The sequence below is a fragment of the Balaenoptera ricei genome, chromosome 4, assembly GCF_028023285.1.
Source record: "Balaenoptera ricei isolate mBalRic1 chromosome 4, mBalRic1.hap2, whole genome shotgun sequence".
Lineage (NCBI taxonomy): Eukaryota > Metazoa > Chordata > Mammalia > Artiodactyla > Balaenopteridae > Balaenoptera > Balaenoptera ricei.
The window spans coordinates 36,669,017-36,690,442 of record NC_082642.1 but is presented as its reverse complement, the minus strand read 5'-3'; positions in this window follow the sequence as shown (position 1 = coordinate 36,690,442).

Genomic DNA, 21,426 nt, shown 5'->3' with positions numbered 1-21,426 from the left:
TGAGCCTCAGCTGCCTCGGGGGGGCGCCTGCAGCCCCTGGGCAGCGCGGGCTGAGGTGCCCTCCCCTCCAGAGGGAACAGGTAAAGTTGGCAGCATCTGCGGAGCTGTCTGAAGAGTACATGAGCCGTGGGGCTATGATTGCCCGCCTCCGCCGGGGTTCCAAGGGGAGCCCAGGCACAGAGCCAGGGAAGAGCCCTCAGGCCAAGCCAGGGGGGCGGGCAAGACCACCTCGAGCCTTGGGGGCCCAACCCCAGCCTGGTAGGAATGTCCACCCTACGCCTGATCCACGATTGTAATTTTGAAAGCACATAACTTGTTTGATTTCACAGGTTCACAGCCGGAGAGGAACTTGCCTCTGCATCAGTTGTACCTTAGGGCTCACCTGGATCTCATTTAGATGATATTTAGATGAGACTTTGGACTTGGACTTTGGAGACTTCGCTGGAAAGAGTTAAGACTTTGGGAGCCATTGGGATGGAATGAAAGTATTTCACATGCAAACAGAACATGCATGTGGGGGTCAGGGGCAGAATGCTGTAGCATATTTGTGAATACCAGTCTATAGTATATATTTTTTTTATAGAGGAAGGCACTAAATGGACTAAGACAGTAGATAAACCAGCTGCCACGGCTAATCCAGTCTGTGTGTTTCCTGGAGCCAGAGGCATCCAAAGGCACCCTTGATAAGACAGACTGGACAGCAGGATACAATGAGACAAACTGTGGCTCCAGAGAGAATCTTGAGTATGAATCCAGCATTACCACTGTGACTGTGGCCAAGTCAGCCTGCCTGCGCCTTGATTTCCTCATCCATAAAATGGGTATAATGATATACGTTTGTGAGGACATTGCTTTTTTTAAAAAAATTTATTTTATATTAGAGTATAGTTGATTTACAATGTTGTGTTAGTTTCAGGTGTACCGCAAAGTGATTCAGTTATACATATACATATATCTATTATTTTTCAGATTCTTTTCCCATATAAGTCATTACAGAATATTGAGTAGAGTTCCCTGTGCTCTACAGTAGGTCCTTGTTGATTATCTATTTTATGTATAGTAGTGCGTATTTGTTAATCCCAAACTGCTAATTTATCCCTCCCCTACCTTTCCCCTTTGGTAACCATGAGTTTGTTTTCAAAGCCTGTGAGTCTGTTTCTGCTTTGTAAATAAGTTCATTTGTATCTTTTTTTTTAGATTCCACATGTAACTGATATCATATGGTATTTGTCTTTCTCTGTCTGTCTGACTTACTTAGTAGGACAATCTCTAGGTCCATCCATGTTGCTGCAGATGGAGGACATTGCTTTAAATGACTGGCTAATAAAGCCTGACAGGGATTCCTTTGCACTGTATCCCTGTTATTTTCTGCATAAACCTATTCCCATTAGAAATTATTATATGCATTTATGCATTGGTTTATCTGTCTCCCCACCAGAATGAAAGTTCTAAGAGGGCAGACACTTTGACTTGTTCAAGGGTGTATTTCCAGTGCCTGCCACATCATAGGTGCTTACTAAATACTTGTTGAATAAATGAACACTCACCTGAATGAATAAATGGGGACCCGAGAGGGAAACAGAAGGGAATACGATGGGGATCATCTTTTTCTGGAGCCTCATATGGATGGAAGTCACTTAAGAGCTCCAGCAAATAGTATCCCCTAAGCCACATTTTCTCTGTTTGTGTTCTTCTCTTTATTTACCTTTTGTCATCCCATGACTGTAGTCACTCTTGTTGAACATTCTGCAGTGCCACCCAGTAACAAGAGGAAGCCTGGGGGTCAGAGGAACCTCCGTCTCTAAAGGTGCCAGGACTCTGGTGACAACAATAGCTAATGAGTCACGAACCCTGGTGGAGGTGCCCCCTCTGTCCTGAATCAACCTGTGAGCCCCCCCGGTTGTCTATTTGAACAGAGAAGCGATTTCCCCAACACTTCCTTACAGGGGCGAGGATTCAATCACATGATGGGACACATAGTAGGTCCTACAGGAATGTCCGTTCTAGAAATCAGGCTAAAACTCCATAATTCCAGCCCAATACGTTTTTCCTTCAGAATGATAAACTGGACTTTCTCAGAATTCCTGCCAGCTTTGGCCCCTGGCATTTCCCCTTTCTCAAGAGAAATGTTCCCTTCTTTCCCATGAGCCGCGGGGCCTCTCAGTCCAGCGAGGAGATGTAAATTGCCCAGAGAGCAGACCATCTGCAGTAGAATCTAGTGGTTCTTAGGCAGAGAAGTTAAACACACAATGGAATGCCTGACCCCTCATTCTGAAGTGTTTCCACCTGCTTTGTAATTAAACACCCGTTTATGGCCCCGTGGGTAGGACGGGTGAGCGGCAGTATGTTTTCTAGTTAACTTCTTTTGTGACCTGGCAAGATTCCCCTGATTGTCAAGGCGCCCCCCGACCCCTAGTTCCCCGGGTAGATGGTGCTGCCTGCGGAGCTGAAGTCCCTGCCCTGCTGGGACAGCCTGCCGGCCGGCTGGGACACAGTCTCCTGAGCAAACACAGCAGAGATGCAGCAGGTTGCCTTTCAGCCAGGAGTTTTAGGGCTGCTTGAGATGTTCTTTACCTTTTAAAATACTTCAGCCTGTTTTATCTTGAGACAATTTCTGCAGGACGCCACTGGGGAGTCTCAAATTCTAAGATTTCAGAAATCCAAGGAAGCCGGGGGAGGGTACTGGTGAATTTCAGCAAGTGTCTCTGGCCAAACCTCCCACCTGTGAGACCCTGGGGGGAGCTACTTAACCCCTCTGTGAAACAGGAATCATAGGAATACGTTCCCATGGGTGTGTAATGAGGACAGAATGACTTAGAACAGTGCCTGGCACATGACATCATTCAAGAAATAGTCCTTTCTCCCTTTTCCCTTCCTCTGCTTTGCAAAAGACTATCTTCATTGACTGAGTAGGAAATACAGGAACACAATTTTTTTTAAAAAAAATGAAACTTACACACAGATTACAGTGAAAAGACTCCATCCCACTCCTAACTAGACCCCCCCCACCCCCGCCACCCCCGGGGTGTCATCAGTTTCTTGGCATTCGTCCAGATGCTCAATGAGACACACGTTTGTGTTTGTATATGTGCACTTTAAAAAGACAAATGGTAGCACACAACACACTACTACACCTTTTTAAAAAAGGTATAACAGCTTTATTGAGATATAATTCACACCCTATACAATTCACCCATTTAGAGTGCGGCTTGCTTTTTTACGTATCGTTTATCTCAGATAGTTCCACATCAGCATGATTACATCCGTCTTATTCTTTTCTACGGCTGCATCTCATTCCACTGAATGTATGTACCATGATTTTGTTTACTCAGCTCGCTACCGCTAGACATCTAGTTTGCTGCCAGTGATGCAATGGTAATGAATATCCTTGGCCGTAGTCTTGGCCTATGTCTGAGCATTTCTCTGAGGTCTTTTTTTTTTTTTTCCCTGTCCCAATCCCTTTCCTGGAAGTATGGACCCTCTCCTCAGTTATCAAAAATGACATCTCGGGGCTTCCCTGGTGGCGCAGTGGTTGAGAATCTGCCTGCCAGTGCAGGGGACACGGGTTTGAGCCCTGGTCTGGGAGGATCCCACATGCCGCGGAGCAACTGGGCCCGTGAGCCGCAATTACTTAGCCTGCGTATCTGGAGCCTGTGCTCCGCAACAAGAGAGGCCGCGATAGTGAGAGGCCCGCGCACCGCGATGAAGAGTGGCCCCCGCTCGCCGCAACTGGAGAAAGCCCTCGCACAGAAACGAAGACCCAATATAGCCATAAATAAATTTTAAAAATAAATAAATAAATAAATAAAATGACATCTCTAACAAACCAACATGCACATGATACTTGCAAAACATACCTCTACATTGTTCTGTTGGGGTTTTTGGCTTATGGTTTTAAGCTATACTGGGTAACTCATGCATTAGCTTTATTAATTACTGTTACTACTATTATTAAATAATTTCTGATTTAGTTTTTTAAATTTAATTTTATTTATTTATTTTTGGCTGTGTTGGGTCTTTATTTCTGTGCAAGGGCTTTCTCTAGTTGTGGCAAGCGGGGGCCACTCTTCATCGCGGTGCGCGGGCCTCTCACTATCGCAGCCTCTCTTGTTGCGGAGCACAGGCTCCAGACGCGCAGGCTCAGTAGTTGTGGCTCACGGGCCTAGTTGCTCCGCGGCATGTGGGATCTTCCCAGACCAGGGCTCGAACCCGTGTCCCCTGCACTGGCAGGCAGATTCTCAACCACTGCGCCACCAGGGAAGCCCACTACTATTATTAATGAGACAGCTTTATGACGGGGGCTTTATGGCAGGATAGCACCAGGGAAAATTTCGGGGATATCTGTGGTTGAATTTCGATGGAACACTATTTACTCATTGTCAAGGCTGGGTTTAGCGAGAGATAATCGTGGACACATCATGCAGGCTGTAGAGTCAATTTCCCTCAACCTCCCTTCTGTGCTGCACTTGGAAATGAGCTAACACGGGCTCACACGGAGCACATCCAGTACCACGGCCCTCCTAGACAACCCGAGGCTGAAATGAAGCCTCCTGGGAACTCGTCTGACGAAGGACCAGAGGCACTTTTCAGCCTGTCTTATAATAACAGCAGGGAATACTTACAATAGCCTTTACTACGCATCAGACACAGCTCTGAGCGCTTTGCATGTATTAACTCAGTTACTCCTCGTGACAAGCCCCCCATTTTACAGAGGAGGAAACAGGCACGCAGAGGCCCCAAGACTCGTACAAGGTCTTCCGGCTAGTTTTGTTAACTGCCCCTCTCTGCTGCTGTAGAGCCTGCAGGAGAGGCTGTTTGGTGTCTAAGCAACGTCACATAAGAGAATCCAGGCCCCCGCACAGCACTGGGCATACAGAGAACATGAGATACATTGCAAGGATTGTTCTTACATGATTCCTGATATTCACATTCTCCGGCTTCTTGTTAAATTCTTCCAGCAAACATGTGTTCTCTTGCATCCTGAAGGCTTTCAGGAATCTCCTCTGAAGACACAAACAAGCCTGCGGAAAAAGAAATGCTCCTTGGTTGGAAAGAGGTTAGGAAAGAGAAGGGCCCTGGGCTCGATTCGGGGCTCAGTAACCTGCTAGCTTTGAGGCCTTGAGCAACGTTTCATCTTTATTAAGCCTCCGTTTTCTCACCTGAAAAGGTGGGATAGGAAGAGTGCCACGGATGCCTCATGAATCGCTGTGAACGTGAAATCATGAACTTGAAGCTCAGGGCCTGCAGCAGGGAGGCCTTGACAGTGGTGGTGAACTTATCAACTCTGGGGTCTACCTGCTTGGTTTCAAAACCCACCTCGACCATTACCAGCTGTACCAAGTTGGGCAAGTCACTTTACTCCAAGCCCTGGCGCCTCATCTGTAAAATGGGGCTTTTGACGGGCCCTACATGGTGACGTATTTACAGTATTTAAGTGGGACACACCTGCAACGTACCCGACACGCAGCAGTGGAACAGGGTTGGGCACAGCTGTCTTTGTGGTCTGGACTTTTTTTTTTTTCTTTTTTTAATTTTGGCCACGCTGCTCGGCTTGCAAGATCTCAGTTCCCTGACCAGGGACGGAACCCGAGTCTCTGCAGTGAAAGCGCCAAATCCTAACCACTAGACCACCAGGGAAATCCCTGGATTTATATATATACACATATATTTTTCAATTTTATTATTTATTTATTTATTTTTGGCTGCATTGGGTCTTCTTTGCTGTGTGCGGGCTCTCTTTTTAGTTGAGGCGAGTGGGGGCTACTCTTTGTTGTGGTGCGCAGGCCTCTTATTAAGGTGGCTTCTCTTGTTGCGGAGCACGGGCTCTAGGTGCGTGGACTTCAGTAGTTGTGGCTCGCGGGCTCAGTAGTTGTGGCTCATGGGCTCTAGAGCGCAGGCTCAGTAGTTGTGGCACACAGGCTTAGTTGCTCCGTGGCATGTGGGATCTTCCCAGACCAGGGCTCGAACCCATGTCCCCTGCATTGGCAGGCAGATTCTCAACCATTGTGCCACCAGGGAAGCCCTGGATTTATATTTTTAATGGTTGTGTTAGTCAGGGTTCTCCAGAGAAACACTTTACTGCCCATTGTATTGGTTTGCTAGGGCTGCCATAACAAAACACCACAGACAGGGCAGCTTAAACAACAGAAATTAATTTCTCACTGTTCTATGGCTAGACGTCCCAGCTCAGGGCGTCGCGGGTTTGGTTTCTGCTGGGGCTCTTCTCCCTGGGGTGCAGATGACCGCCTTCCCCTCACATGGCCCCATTCTGTGTGTATACACCCTGGTGTCTCTGTATGTCCTCATCTCCTTGTCTAATAAGGACACCAATCAGATTGGATTAGGGCCCGCCCTAAAGGCCTCCTTTAACCTCTTTAAAGGCCCATCTCCAAATACAGTCACATTCTGAAGTACTGGGGGGGGGGGTGACAGCTTCAACATATGAATTTGGGGGCACACAGTTGGGCCCATAACAATGGTGGAAACTCACCTCGAAAGGATTGCTTTGAAGATTACAGAAACAAGACACATGGCAGGTTTGTGACCGTGTCCATAGCAGGCACTCTATAAACGCTGTTTTTGTTCTGTCATCTTGAAAGCCCTTTGGAGCTGTAACACACGGGCTTAGTCCCCAGCTGGTGAGGACCATGAGGAGGGAATCTGGAGAACTGATGGGTTATCCTTGCCAGCTGAAGGGAGGAAGGAGCAAGCTCCCTCCCCAGCGCTTGCCAGATGCAGTGGTTCTCCAGCTTCAACTTGCATCCAAATCCCCTGAAGGGCTTGCAGGTCGCTTGTCCGTTGGCCTTAGACCCGAGGCTGGAGGATGGGCATTTCCAACCTGTTCCCAGATGCTATTGCTTGTGCATGGACCACACAATGAGAGCCACGAGCCTAGTGTATTCCTTGTGCATCAGAGGCTAAGAGTGAAGAAGAATGGGTCGCAGAGGGAGAGAGTGTCCCCGGAAATAACGGCTCGCACAGGGGCGCTGGGCTGCTTTTCTGGGGTGTGATGACCCCAGGGTAGCTTTTGCCCTATGTCTCCACTGACCCCAAGGTCAGAGCGAGGAAGGTTTTTCCAAGCACTCTTGCCACGAGGTGAACCGGCTCAGCTCCTGCCTTCCCTTGCTGCCTCTCTCCTGTCCTCCACCTGGTCCGTGTGGGCTGAAGCCACTTCATAGGCTGTGCTCCCCAGGCTGTTACCCGCAGGGGGAAGAGGTTCCCAGGGAAGAGCCGGCCCCTTCACAAAGCAACAGCTCCCGCAGGAGGGAACAAAGCCAGAGCCTCCAGAAATGTCACCTTTCTCCACAGAGCCGACTGGATGACAGGAGGAGAGAGGGATTTTCTAACTTCTCATTGAAGTAGTTTTTATGTGTCTAAAGATGTTTTATGGAAACAGAAATTGTACCTGATATAGTGCCAGCATTAATCCATTTGATGTGTTTAAGGGAAGCATTTTCACAGCAACATATCATGTTAATGTAAGACTGATGGATAAGACATGGCAGAGGAGGATTTCAAAAGACCTTTTTTTTAACACGATGGAGAAAAAAAGAGTGACTTTCCATTTTATTTTTTCCTGTGGGTAAGTGTATCTCTAATCCTAATAGTATTTGCTGAAATAGAGTTTGGGCTAAAATCCAAAGGGAGTTTTCAGAGTGGGGCAATTTCTTTATACGTCTGCTTCACGGACTCAGCCATCGGACAAGCAATTCTGTTTGATACACATTAATTGAGCGCCTACTGTGTGTCGGGGCTATCCTGCAGTTGAAGGGAACACACAGATGACAGTGACATGTGGTAGCTGACCCCGACCCTCCACCTCACCTCAGCCCCTCATCTCTCCACCCCACCCACTCTCAATTCATGAATTGTCTTAAATAAATCATACTGAGTGCCCAGTTCTACATTGTGCTCTGCAGTAAGGAAGCATACCATCTACTCAACTTGTACTACAATCTCAAAAAATGTTGTGTTTTTAAAGGTATGTCTTTCCCCAAAGCACGAATGAAAGTACATTTTCAAAGGTGTTTCAGATGCGCTTGCAAGTTGAAGAGGCCTCTGGTTTAGAGTTCATGGATGCACTTTGATTCTTCAAAGAAAAGTAATAAGTTGCTTATTACTAATGGCAGTTAAAACATCACAGTTGTCAAACGATTGGCTTTTTTTTTTTTTTTAAAGTGAAAAGACTTTCTTTTCTTAAATAATCAAGGACATGATAAAGACAACAGAGGAAATTATCCTAAGACACAGAATCTTTGTTTCCTAGGCAGATTTCTTAAAAGGTTAAAACAAAACAAAACAGTATTATAATCTCTTATTAAGAGCAGACCGATAGTCCATAAAAACGTGGTCATTTTAACAGAAAGAGAAAATTAAACTCTAGTTTTACATTTAGGTATATTAACACTAAAACTCATTTTTGAAAACCTTGTATGTAAACCCATCCATCCTTAGACAGCTTTGACCATGCAACATAAAATTCCTGTTTTTTTTTAATATCCTCGAGGAGATTCCACGGCACTCTCATTTCCTTGCATCGTGACGACAAGCTCCCTGGGAGCAGCCCGTAGCCCTGAGTACACGTGTGGGAGGGCAAGAATGAGTCGCTTTCATCACCGGCGTTCGGGGCAGGAAAACAGGCCAAGGGCAGCTGCCCCAGCCGGGACCAGGGCGTGTCATAGGCGGGGGCTCTCCACGCCAGACTTGTGGTCAGGTATAAAAGCAGGGCTGAGGCTCTCTGTTAGTCTACTTTCACCAAGAAACACGGTAAAGCAGCCAGCAGAAGGGAGAGGGAAGGAGGGCCAGAGGAGGAGAGAAAAGGAAGAGTGGACAGAAGGAGGGGCAGAAAGGAAAGGTCAGAGTGGAAACAACGTTTGCTTCATCTTCCTTCGGGATTCAACTCCACACTGGCAGAAAGGATCCTTCTAGAGATACAGCCCCCGGAGGTCGGGCTTCAGTAGTCTTCCCATCACAGTGGGGTTCGTGCACTTTCATTGCCAATGAGAAACGCTTCCATTGCCAATGAGAAACGCTTCCATCTTTGTGTTATGAAGCTGAGTCATTATTTTTGAATTAGCATTGGGGTCTTTTGAGAGTTACCAGACAGAAAAGAGGTGTGTGGTTAAGAAAGTTGGTCGATTCATCCTTTCATTTTCTAGTGACCCTTCAAGAAAACCTGGGGCCCAGGCCAGAGCCGCTGTCTACTGTAGGGTATTTTGCAAAGAAAGAATTGCCACCGTGAAGACCCAGAATGGAATGGCCAGATAAAGCTTACTCCCCGCCCCCCTTTTTCTTTCCTTTAGTAAATTTACCCCTGCCCCTTGACGTGCCTGTTTATTTCCTCCTTCTTTCCTTCCAAGCCCTTTGTGAGCAGTTACGGTGGCAGGTGCTGTGGTCAGACAGCGGGTCAGGCTAGCGGGGAACGCAGACCCTGACCTTGGGTGTTCCTCTCTCTCCAGCTGCGCCGAGCCCTGCAGGAGGAGCTGGCCCGAGGCCGAGGGAGACGTGGCCAGTCAAGGCGCGACCAGCAGAGCGGAGAGATGGGCCACAGCTTCCTGGAGAAAGCGGGGTGGGGGGGTGGAACGGGAGGGTTTAAGGAAGGGGTGTCATTTGATTTTGCATTTTAGCAAGAGCCTTCTGGTTGCATTTTGGAGGACAGAGGGAGGGCATTTGCATGTAGGGAGGCCAGGAGAGTCTTTCAGAGATTTGTTAGAGATTTAATGTGCTACCAATCTCAGGAATACTCTACTTTTTTTTTTTTTGGCCGCACTGCAAGGCATGTGGGATCTTAGTTCCCCGACCAGGGATCGAATCCGTGTGTCCTGCATTGGAAGCGCAGAGTCTTAACCACTGGACCGCCAGGGAAGTCCCAGGAATACTGTATTCTTTTTTTTAAATTAATTAATCTATTTATTTATTTATTTATTTATGGCTGTGTTGGGTCTTCGTTTCTGCGCGAGGGCTTTCTCTAGTTGCGGCAAGCGGGGGCCACTCTTCATCGCGGTGCGCGGGCCTCTCACTATCGCGGCCTCTCTTGTTGCGGAGCACAGGCTCCAGACGCGCAGGCTCAGTAGTTGTGGCTCACGGGCCCAGTTGCTCCGCGGCATGTGGGATCCTCCCAGACCAGGGCTCGAACCCGTGTCCCCTGCATTGGCAGGCAGACTCTCAACCACAGCGCCACCAGGGAAGCCCCAGGAACGCTGTATGTTTAAAAGGACCCCAAGGAGAGAGTGGTGCTCAGCACGCAGCGGGGAATCGCTAACGGTGGAAGCTTCTGGACCCGGAGAGAGAACTTTGTGAGCCTGGACGCCTGCCCTGCTGCTGTCGAAGCACATTGACATCAGCTGCCTTCATGGGGAAGAGCTTCAGTGAGGAAAGGGGTGGGGAGGAGGCGGTTTGGGGGTAGAGCCTGGGGTGATGGACGAGGGAGGGGGAAGGAAGATTCTGGAGGCGTCCAGAGCAGGGGTGCACAACCTCAGTTGCACACGGGGATTACCTGGGTGACTCCTGATGCTGAGGCCTCGGCCCAGACCCACTGAATGAAATACCTAGGACAGGGGGCTTCCCTGGTGGCGCAGTGGTTAAGAATCCGCCTGCCAGTGCAGGGGACACGGGTTCGAGCCCTGGTCCGGGAAGATCCCACATGCTGCGGAGCAACTAAGCCCGTGAGCCACAACTACCGAGCCTGCGCTCTTGAGCCCACGAGCCACAACTACTGAGCCCGTGCGCCACAGCTACTGAAGCCCATGCGCCTAGAGCCCGTGCTCCACAACAAGAGAAGCCACCACAATGAGAAGCCCGCGCACCACAACGAAGAGTAGCCCCCGCTCACCGCAACTAGAGAAAGCACGCACACAGCAACGAAGACCCAACGCAGCCAAAAATAAAAATAAATAAATTTTCAAAAAAAAAAAAAAGAAATGCCTAGGACGGGGCCCAGGCATCTGCAATTTTCAAGCTTCCACAAGGATTCCACTGCGCAGCCAAGAATGTGAACCACGGCCCTAAACTGGTGCCCCTCAGAGTGTGGGCAGCGGACCCACGGCATCTGCCTCACCTGGAGCCTGTTGGAAACGCAGATTCTCAGGCCCCACCCCGGACCTGCTGACTCAGGATCTGCATTTCTCCCGGATGCCTTGGTGATTGCCATCAGATGGACTGCACATTGGGGTCCCTTGGGGAGCTTTCCATAAAACCATCCCAGCACCCGGGTACCCCCTCCAGAAATTCTGATGTGATGAGTGTGGGTGTGGCCTGGGCAACTGGACTTTTTAACACCGCCCCTCACACCACCCCCCCAGCAGGTGATTGTCAAGTGTGGCCAGAGTGGAGAAGGGGGATACAGCTCAGAAGTTCCATCAGTGTTCTTCATGGCCCAGCAGCCCCAAAAACGAAGAGAGGAGGGTGGGGCTTAGGATCATGCCACCCTAAAATAACTAAGTGCAGAGTTGATTTGGAAAAGTTATTAAGAGTGTAAAAATCCTTGAATGGAATCTGTGTCGTCTGCAGCAAATCATTCCTGGAATCGAAATTCCAAAAGGAAGCAAAGCAGCCAGGATGTTTACGTTGAAATATGTCCCACTAGCTGCTTGCCAAGGATAAGCCCATCTCAGGTCCGCCGCCTCAGTGTGTGTATCCGAGCAATGGGTACAGCACTGCCGGGTCCAGGGCATCAACAGAACATCAACAGTGAGCAACAACAGAGCTGCTGCTGTTCAGGCCCTTGTGTCATTTCCTGCTCTTGTGTGTTGGCTGGACCTGGTTTCTAAGGAATAGAATGTGGTAAAGTGACAGGACATCACTTTTTCTTTTTTTTTTTTAATTCTTTTGCCGCACAGCACATCATGCCCGATCTTAGTCCCCCGACCGGGAATCGAACACGTGTCCCCCGCATTGGAAGGTGGATTCTTAACCACTGGACGGCCAGGGAAGTCCCAGGACATCACTTCTGAGACGAGGTTACAACAAGATTTCCAGCTCCCTCCCCACCCCCTCCTCCATTTCTTGGAGTCCTTTTTGGGAGGAAAGCAAGCTCCCATGCCTCGTGAGTAGTCCTGCCGGAGGAGGCAGGCAGCGGAGGCCCACAGTAAGGTCCTGAGTCACGTGAGTGAGCTGGGACGTGACTCACCCAGTCAGGCTGTGAGATGCTGCAGCCTTGGGAGAGAATGCTTCGTGATCTCACCTCAAACCACACAGGAGAAAGAGACCCCACCTCCCAGTGGGAGGGGCTTCAGCCGGCTGTCAGAGTGTTGGGGATGGGAGATGATCAGATATATATATAACATTGCTTTTTTTTTTTTTTTAACAACTTTATTGGAGTACAATTGCTTTACAATGGTGTGCTAGTTTCTGCTTTACAACAAAGTCAATCAGTTATACATACACACACGTTCCCATATCTCCTCCCTCCTGCATCTCCCTCCCTCCCACCCTCCCTATCCCACCCCTCCAGGTGGTCACAAAGCACCGGGCTGATCTCCCTGTGCTATGCGGCTGCTTCCCACTAGCTATCTATTTTACACTTGGTAGTGTATATATGTCCATGCCACTCTCTCACTTGGTCACAGCTTACCCTTCCCCCTCCCCATATCCCCAAGTCCATTCTCTAGTAGGTCTGTGTCTTTATTCCCGTCGTATGGCTCGTAAAAGCCCCTCAAGGGGCTCCTCAGATTAAATCAGGCTTTGTGTGCAGGATGGAAGAGCTCCTGCAGAGAAGACCCCTTCCGCCAACCTTGACTTCTGTGTTATATTTATATACGGTGAGTCCCCTACATGCGAACCTTCACCTTGCGAACTTTCAAAGTTGCAGATGTGCGTCCCACCAATGTCAGGCGTGAGCGACATTGCAGCTTGCCCTCCCTCTCCTGCTGCTGACGTTCCTTCAGCTCTACCATCTCCCACCTCCCCTCCCTCCTCCAGTCAGTAACTCTTCCTGCCTGTTCCCTCGATGCCAGCCCCTGTGTGCCAGCTGCTGTACTGCACTACTGTACTTTGCAAGGTACTGCACTGTAAGATTAAAAATGTTTTCTTTATTGTTTGTGTTTGTTTGTTTTCTATGTATTATTTGTGTGAAAAGCATTATAAACCTATTACAGTACAGTACGCTATAGCCGATTGTGCCAGTTGGGTACCTAGGCTAACTTGGTTGGACTTAGGAACAAACTGGACTTACGGACATGCTCTCAGAATGGAACTCGTTCGTATGTAGGGGACTTACTGTAGTTACCCATCTTTGCAAAATGCAACAGTCGCAAAGCATTAGCTGCCCCTGTCATCCATACTATCAGTGGTACCAACAGCATCTCTATCTTTGGGGCCCAGAGAAGGACGAGGTACAGGGTGCCTGGTGCAGGGCTCTGGAGCAAGGGAGGTTTGGTCTGGAGTCTCAGGACAACCTCTTACACAGGTTCAGCCTTAGAAATATCACTGAACCTCTCGGAGTCTCAGTTTCTTCATTTGTAAAGAGGGGATTCTTATGCCTGCCGGGTGGGGGTGGGTGTAAGCCTGCAGGGCATCTGGGAAGCATCCAGTGCACAGCCAGAGGGAAATAATGGCAGGGTCGGGTAAGAAATGCCCTTCCTAGGGCCAGGCTGGGAGGAGAACTTGGGCCAAAAAGTCCAGGCTCATGTACTTTTCCAATTGTGGTTTTCTCTAGATATATGCCCAGGCGCGGGATTGCTGGATCATATGGTAGTTCTATAGTTAGACACATGCACCCCAATGTTCATTGCAGCACTATTCACAATAGCCAAGACGTGGAAACAACCTAAATGTCCATCAACAGATGAGTGGATAAAGAAGATGTGGTACATATATACAATGGAATATTACCCAGCCATGAAAAAGAATGGAATAATGCCATTTGCAGCAACATGGATGGACCCAGAGATTATCATACTATGCGAAGCAAGTCAGACAGAGAAAGGCAAATATCATATGCTATCACTTATGTGCAGAATCTAAAATAATGGTACAAATGAAGTTATTGATAAAACAGAAATAGGATCACTGATGTAGAAAACAAACTTATGGTTACCGGGGACATGGCGGGGCGGAAGGATAAATTGGGAGATTGGGATTGACATATACACACTACTGTATATAAAATAGATAACTAATAAGAACTTACTGTAGAGCACAGGGAACTCTACTCAATATTCTGTAATAACCTATATGGGACTGTAGAGCACACGGAACTCTACTCAATATTCTGTAATAACCTATATGGGAAAAGAGTCTAAAAAGAGTGGATACATGTATATGTATAACTGAATCATTTTGCTGTACACCTGAAACTAACACAACATTGTAAATCAACTCTACTCCAATTAAAAAAATAAAAATAAAATTTCAAAAAAGTTTAAAAAGTCCAGGCTCACCAAAAGGCTGCTGGGGAAAATGCCCGGGTTAAGAAAGTCTGGATAGAGCAGCAAGGGGGGAGGGGAGGGCAGGAGAGGAGGGCAGGCCAGGAGGTGGCTGGTCCTATAAACAGGCAGCTGGTAAAGGCTGCCCCCCTCCCCATCCTGGGCTCAGCTGTCCCTTCTCCCAGAACCAAGGGAAAAGCCGTGCAACAGGGGTCCGGGCAGTCGATGGAAGGGGTCTCTCAGTGGGAGCTGTTCCCTCTCTGATTTAAATCAAGGAAGAGCCCCTGGAGGGGGATTTGTGAGCCACGCGATGCTAATTAACTCCATTGTTATATTTTGTTTTCGACGTTAGCGTCCCTCTAGTATTGGAGCACTTTCTCCTGCAAGAATTTTACGTCTTGCCCCAGTGTATCAAAGTCTCTGCCAATACCTTGGGCAGAGGGGTCTGGAAGCTGAACCGGTAGAATTTTCTGGGCCAGGATTCAGGTACAAAGAGACTGGTTTCAGTTACGGGAGAAGTTGACAACACACCATAACCAGAATCTTCTTTCGATTTTTCATTCTGTTTAAAGTACTCTCCAGTTTCCGGAGTTATCCTATGTTTTAATGGTTAGGGCATTTTTTTAAATGAAAGAGAGTGGGGAGAAAACAATGACCCAATGAATTAAACCTTGAGAGAATGGAAGCCACGTGAAGGGGCTGATTAGTTTCTGCCAAATTCCCTGCAAAAGCGATTCCAGAAAATTCAAGCTCCCGCTGCCAAATGCCTGGCTGTCTGCGAGCCAAGAAGGAAAAAGGGACCAGATGAGACATCCTGGCAGGGAGCCCTGGTTGGTTGGGCAGAACCAATTTCCCCAACTTGATCTGATCCCAGAGAGGATCGGGTGATTCAAAAGCTAGTCAGGAAGATGATTGTTCCAGAGCCTCCTGGGTTACTCATAACTCATGCCCTGACTCACCAAGCTGGACTCACTCCAGCCAGGATGAACCCACAGAACTGGCCGCCCAGCCTCGGGCAAACTGAAATCCCGATCTAGACGACAGGACTGTGGAATCTGGGTTTTTGTCTGCAGGGCAGAAGATGTCTGCAATTTACGAGGCTGGTGATAACCCTCCCCTTGCCCCCGAGGCTGAATAGAGGGGGAAGCTCAGGCCTTCCAGTAACTGACTGGCATCCTAAAGGATGCTCAAGATTGGACTGTGGGGCTCTATTATGGGTAGGAAATAAGAGCAGCCTGGCTCTTTGGGTGACTAAGGGTGACAGTGAGACAGTTTATGAACCATGGAGAGTTTATGTAACTGGACCAAGTCTTACAGCCAGATGATGGCAGGTCTAGGATTTCAGCCTCAACAGTCAGGATCCAGACATGTTCCTGATCTGGCGGTAGCCCCCAGACACAAGTACTATCGAACACTTGAAATATGGATAATCTAAACTGAGTCGTACAAAATACTCACCAGATTTCAAAGACTTGGTGTGAAAAATCATGCAAACTCTCTCATAATTATTTACCCTGATATGTGTTGAAATGATAAATTTTTGGATATACTGGGTTAAATAAGATAATTATTAAGAATCATTTTATTTTTCTTTCCTTTTTAAAAGGTCACTACTAACATGGATGGACCTAGAGATGATCATACTACGTGAAATAAGTTGTCAGAGAAAGAAATACTGTGTCATATGATATTGCTTATATGTGGAATCTAAAAAAATGATACAAGTGAACTTATTTACAACACAGAAACAGAGTCACAGACTTGGAAAACAAAGTTATGGTTACCAAAGAAGAAAGATGAGGAGAAGGGATAAATTAGGAGTTTGGGAATAACATATACACACTACTCTATATAAAATAGATAACCAACAAGGACATACTTTATAGCACAGGGAACTCTACCCAGTATTCCGTAATAACCTAAATGGGAAAATAATTTGAAAAACAATAGCTATACGTATATGTATAACTGAATCACTTTGCTGTACAACTGAAACTAACACAACATTGTAAATCAACTATACTCCAATATAAAATGAATATTTTAAAAATGTCACTACTAGAGAAGTTACAATTACATACGTGGCTCACTTTTTTGTGGCTCATTTTGTTTCACTGGACAGCACTTCTTTACCTCCGTTCAAGTCTCATCTCTCCTAAGGGAACATGGCTGGATCCTGACTGTTCAGGCTGAAATCCTAGACCTGCCATCATCTGGCTGTAAGACTTGGCCCAGTTACGTAAACTCTCCATGATTCAGTTTCCCCATGTCTACAATGAGGCTAAAACCAGCACAGAGTAGGTGAAACTCAAATGAGAAGATGTACTCAGAGCATATAGAACAGGGTTTGGCACATGTAAGCTTTTAAGACATACTTGCCTTTGTTATTGTCTATTCTTAAGAGTTCCTCACAAAACTGAAAGGCAGGGAGGGGGAAGTGGGGGGGGGGTATGGAGGCATCTGGCTCTTGGTATCCACCTTTAACCCACTGGTCCCTCCATATTAGCTAGTGAAGAGAAGTTCCCCCTTCACATGGATTTCATTTGCAAATTTGGAGACTGAAGGTCAGAGAGGCCCTCTGACTTTCTTAGTAAGGCAGAATAAGTCAGCCAGCTCAGAATGAGAGGCTTGGGTTCTGCCTTGAAACTTGAAGCCACAGGTGCAGGGAGCAGTATACCTGACTTGGCATCTGAAGATCTGGGTCTGAATCCTGTCACATTCGATTTTGCCTCTATCTACCCCTATATGCTAATGCAAGGGTTTACCATTTTTTCCCATTTTTCTCTCATTTATTCAACTATTTCAAGACTTTGTTGAATGTGAAGCACTATGTTTCCACTTGAATTTTATCATTTGTGATGACTGGCATCACTATAGTTACAATCACGCCTTCTGGTTCACTAAATAAAAGGGATTTTCAGTTGTGTGTTCAGAAGCGTTGTTTATTCTTATTTTTACCTGGTCATATAACAATCTACATATCTAGGTATATTTTAAAGGACATAACTGGAAGTTGGGGAATATCTAGCCTCCCAATGTTTGGATTAGGTAGCTAGTATTCCCACACAAGTGGGGATTTTACACACAAAAATATATCAGCTAAAATAATAATCTTCCATACATGGCTTGAGAATATTGGGAAACTGGTGTGAAACTACTTTTTAAGCTGATAGAATTGTCTTTTCAAGCCCACCCAGGTTGAACTAACTTTGGACTCTTCAAACTGTCCTCCCACCCACCCTAAAGGGGAACAAAAGAATTTGATTTGGTGCCGTTTATCAATAACTTATATCAGTTTCAAAAATTCCCCTGGTTCCAGAAGACCAAATGTCCTACATCACACAGCCCATGATCTATGTGTTATATAACATATAGTTCCATACTGGCTAACTATGGGTTTGATATAGGTTAATTATTGATTACTGGCTTAAATCTTGTGTAGTGGTTTATTTGTTTGTAACCCTCACCAGAATGAGAACTGCCTTTGAAAGCCATGAGAGTCCTGTTGGAAAATAAAGTGTTCAGGCATCTAAACGAGAGGCGAAGGTCTCCCTACAAGCACCGGGAAAGGTCATTGGATGAACTCAATCCAGAGGAGAAGTTACACTTCACAACTGCTGTCAAGTTCCCAGCCAAGCCAGCGAGGTCTTCATGTCCTTCACAAATCCAATCATGTGTCCACAGGGCTCTGAATGAAAGTTACTTCCAAAATGTAAGCCGTGTACTTTTCCTTGCCAATTACATTAAAAAACCAAACCAAGGACTAATCAGCTTCTTCCCTCAACAAAATGCGTTTAATATCTCATTAGCTTTGGAAAATTTCACAGCAATTTGGCATAAATGGACACTCTAGAAAAAGCATTATTATCATTCTGTCTAAATAGCTACTGACAATCATTGTGCTTTTTTTCTTTTCTTTTTTTGGACAGTGCACTCTGCATAGTGGATTTATAAAAAGAGGGGATGTAGCATCATTAGTTCACCTGTTTCTCTCCATCTCACGGCTGAGATAGACACATAAGCTGTCAGACAACTGCATTTCCTTCCACTGCTCTGTCTTCAGCGGGACTGTGGAAAATTAACTTGAAATATTGTCAAGAACCTTTTTCCTCCTTTAACTCCAGGTAAAGGAGCTAAGCTTCCTTGTACTTATTCATCCCAAACCCTTGGCTTCTCTCCACACGCGTCAGGTGAACACGAATCACTCAGCAATCACTCTTGCCCACAGAGCCATCCCAAAGGAAAACCAGAGTGAGTAGATCTCCACTTCAGAGCTTCCTACAAATCTAGGCATCTCCTCCAGTGGAGGGACACCACTACACTTTAAGGAAATGCATTAAATGGAGAGGGTGTGGAGAAAAGGGAACCCTCCTACACTGCTGGTGGGAATGTAAGTTGGTGCAGCCGCTGTGGAGAACAGTATGGAGGCTCCTCAAAAAACTGAAAATAGAGTTGTCATATGAGCCAGCAATCCCACTCCTGTGCGTATATCAGGAGAAAACTATAATTCAAAAAGATTCATGCACCCCTATGTTCATAGCAGCACTATTCACAATAGCCACGACATGGAAGCAACCTAAATGTCCATCGACAGAGGAATGGATAAAGAAGATGTGGTACATATATACAATGGAATACTACTCAGCCATAAAATGAATGAAATAATGCCATTTGCAGCAACATGGATGGACCTAGAGATTATCATACTAAGTGAAGTAAGTCAGACAGAGAAAGACAAATACCATATGATATCACTTATATGTGGAATCTAAAATACGACACAAATGAACATGTCTACAAAACAGAAACAGACTCACAGATACAGAAAACGGACTTGTGGTTGCCAAGGGGGATGGGGGTGGGAGAGGGATGGAGTGGGAGTTTGTGATTAGCAGATGCAAACTATTATATATAGGATGGGTAAACAACAAGGTCCTACTGTATAGCACAGGGAACTGTATTCAATATCCTGTGATAAAACACAATCGAAAAGAATATAAAAAAGAATGTGTATATATATGTATAACTGAGTCACTTTGCTATACAGCAGAAATTAACACAACATTGTAAATCAACTATACTTCAATAAAATTTTTTAAAAAAGAAAATGCATTAAAAATCAGACTCTTCTTCAAAGAATAGCAAAACCAAAAGTAAGAAATCCCAAGTTAGAGCTGGAAGGGAGAGAAGGTTGCTGGGGTGGCAGTGGGCCCGGCTTTTATTCTCATCTGCTCTCTAGAGAGAATCACCACAGATTTGGGAACCACTGGCAGAAACCCGCCAGATCAACTCCGCATCGCCACGTACGATGGTGTCTATACCATCTTTATTCAATTCAACTCACAGGTAGGTACTTATCAGGGTTTAGTACATCCAGGTCATGACGTCTGCTGTTCTAAAATTCTTTAGTGAAAGACACACTGATGTTCTGAGTCATACGTTTCAGTAAACCATGACTCTTAGAAAGAAGAGGCGGCTGAAGGAGGGCAGTTTCCCTGGAAGGCGGATATAAGGAACTTCAGCTGGAAGCATGTTGCTACGGTTGTAAAACTGGTTGACAACACCGTTTTTTATGACAACCAAAGTTGTCTATTAGTTCAAAGTTCACAAGATAAATTTCCACTTAAGTTTGGAGCAGGAAAAAATTTTTTTCTCTCCCAGTAACCTTGTATGCTTTCTTTTCAAGTATAAAGGAAACTGTTTGCAACATAAAGCTGAATGTAGTCAAGTGCAGTAATCAACCACTCCAGTTATCTGGCAATACCCATTTTCTGTTCACTTAATTTGTTTTCTGATTCTTTTTATATCCTATTGCCATGTCATTTAATATCATAAGCCATCTCATTTTTTTGGAGCATAGAATGCCACATTCAAAAAATTATTCCAATTAAAACAATGAGTTACCACTACACACCTATTAGAATGACTAAGATCCAACAAACTTACAATACCAATTGCTGGGAAGGATTTGGCACAATAGGAACGCTCATTCACTACTGGTGGGAATGCAAAATGGTCCGGTCACTTTGGAAGACAGTGACAGCTTCTTACAAAGCTAAATACAGGCTTACTGTACAATCAGCAGTCATGCTTCTACGTATTTACTCAACTGATTTAAAAAGTTATTTCCACATAGCTACCTGCATGCGAATGTGTATAGACACGTTATTCATAATTTCCAAGAAGTGGGAACAACCAAGATGTCCTTCAATAGGTAAATGGGTGCATGAACTGTGGTACATCCATGCAATGGAATATTATTCAGTGATAAAAAAAAATGAGCTATCAAGCCACAAAAAGGCATGGATGAATCTTAAATACATATTGCTAAGTGAAAGAAGCCAGACTGAAAAAGGTATGTAATGGTTCCAATTACATGAAATTCTAGAAGAGACAAAAATAGAGACAGTAAAAAGATCAGTGGTTGCCAGAGGTCAGGGGGAGGGGAGGAGGATTAAATGGGTGGGGCACAGGGGATTTTTAAGGAAGTGGACCCATTCTGTATAATACTGTAGTGGTGAATACATGACACTACCCATTTGTCATGACTCACAGAACTTTATAGCACAAATAGCGAAACTTAAGGTATGTTGTAAACTCCAAAAACATCATTTAGGAGGTTGGCAAAAATCCTAGGATGGAATTCAGAATGTGACAAAACAAACTGTATTACAAATATGTGAACAACTTCACTGAAGGGGAAGGGAAAAGTGTTGACCTAAGTAACTTTGGAAATGAATGGGGTCTATAAGACTAAAGGCAAAAGAAATTATATATAAGCAGTGTCCTCTAGGCAATACAATTTTTCTCTGGGGGTGTGGATTAACCGTGCTGACACTGCTATACAGGTACACTGGAACTGAACTATTCCGTACATGGGTGGTGGATGGAGGGAGCCACTGTGAGGGTGGGAGCTCAGGATAACCCGTGTGGTAGTGGGTTAGAGCTGGAAACATCAGTGTGAACTCATGTTTAGCTTAGTATACACACAGATGGTTATATATAGAAATATTTAGAAGTAAGAATATATACACAGGTTACTATACATATATTTCCTTGCTCT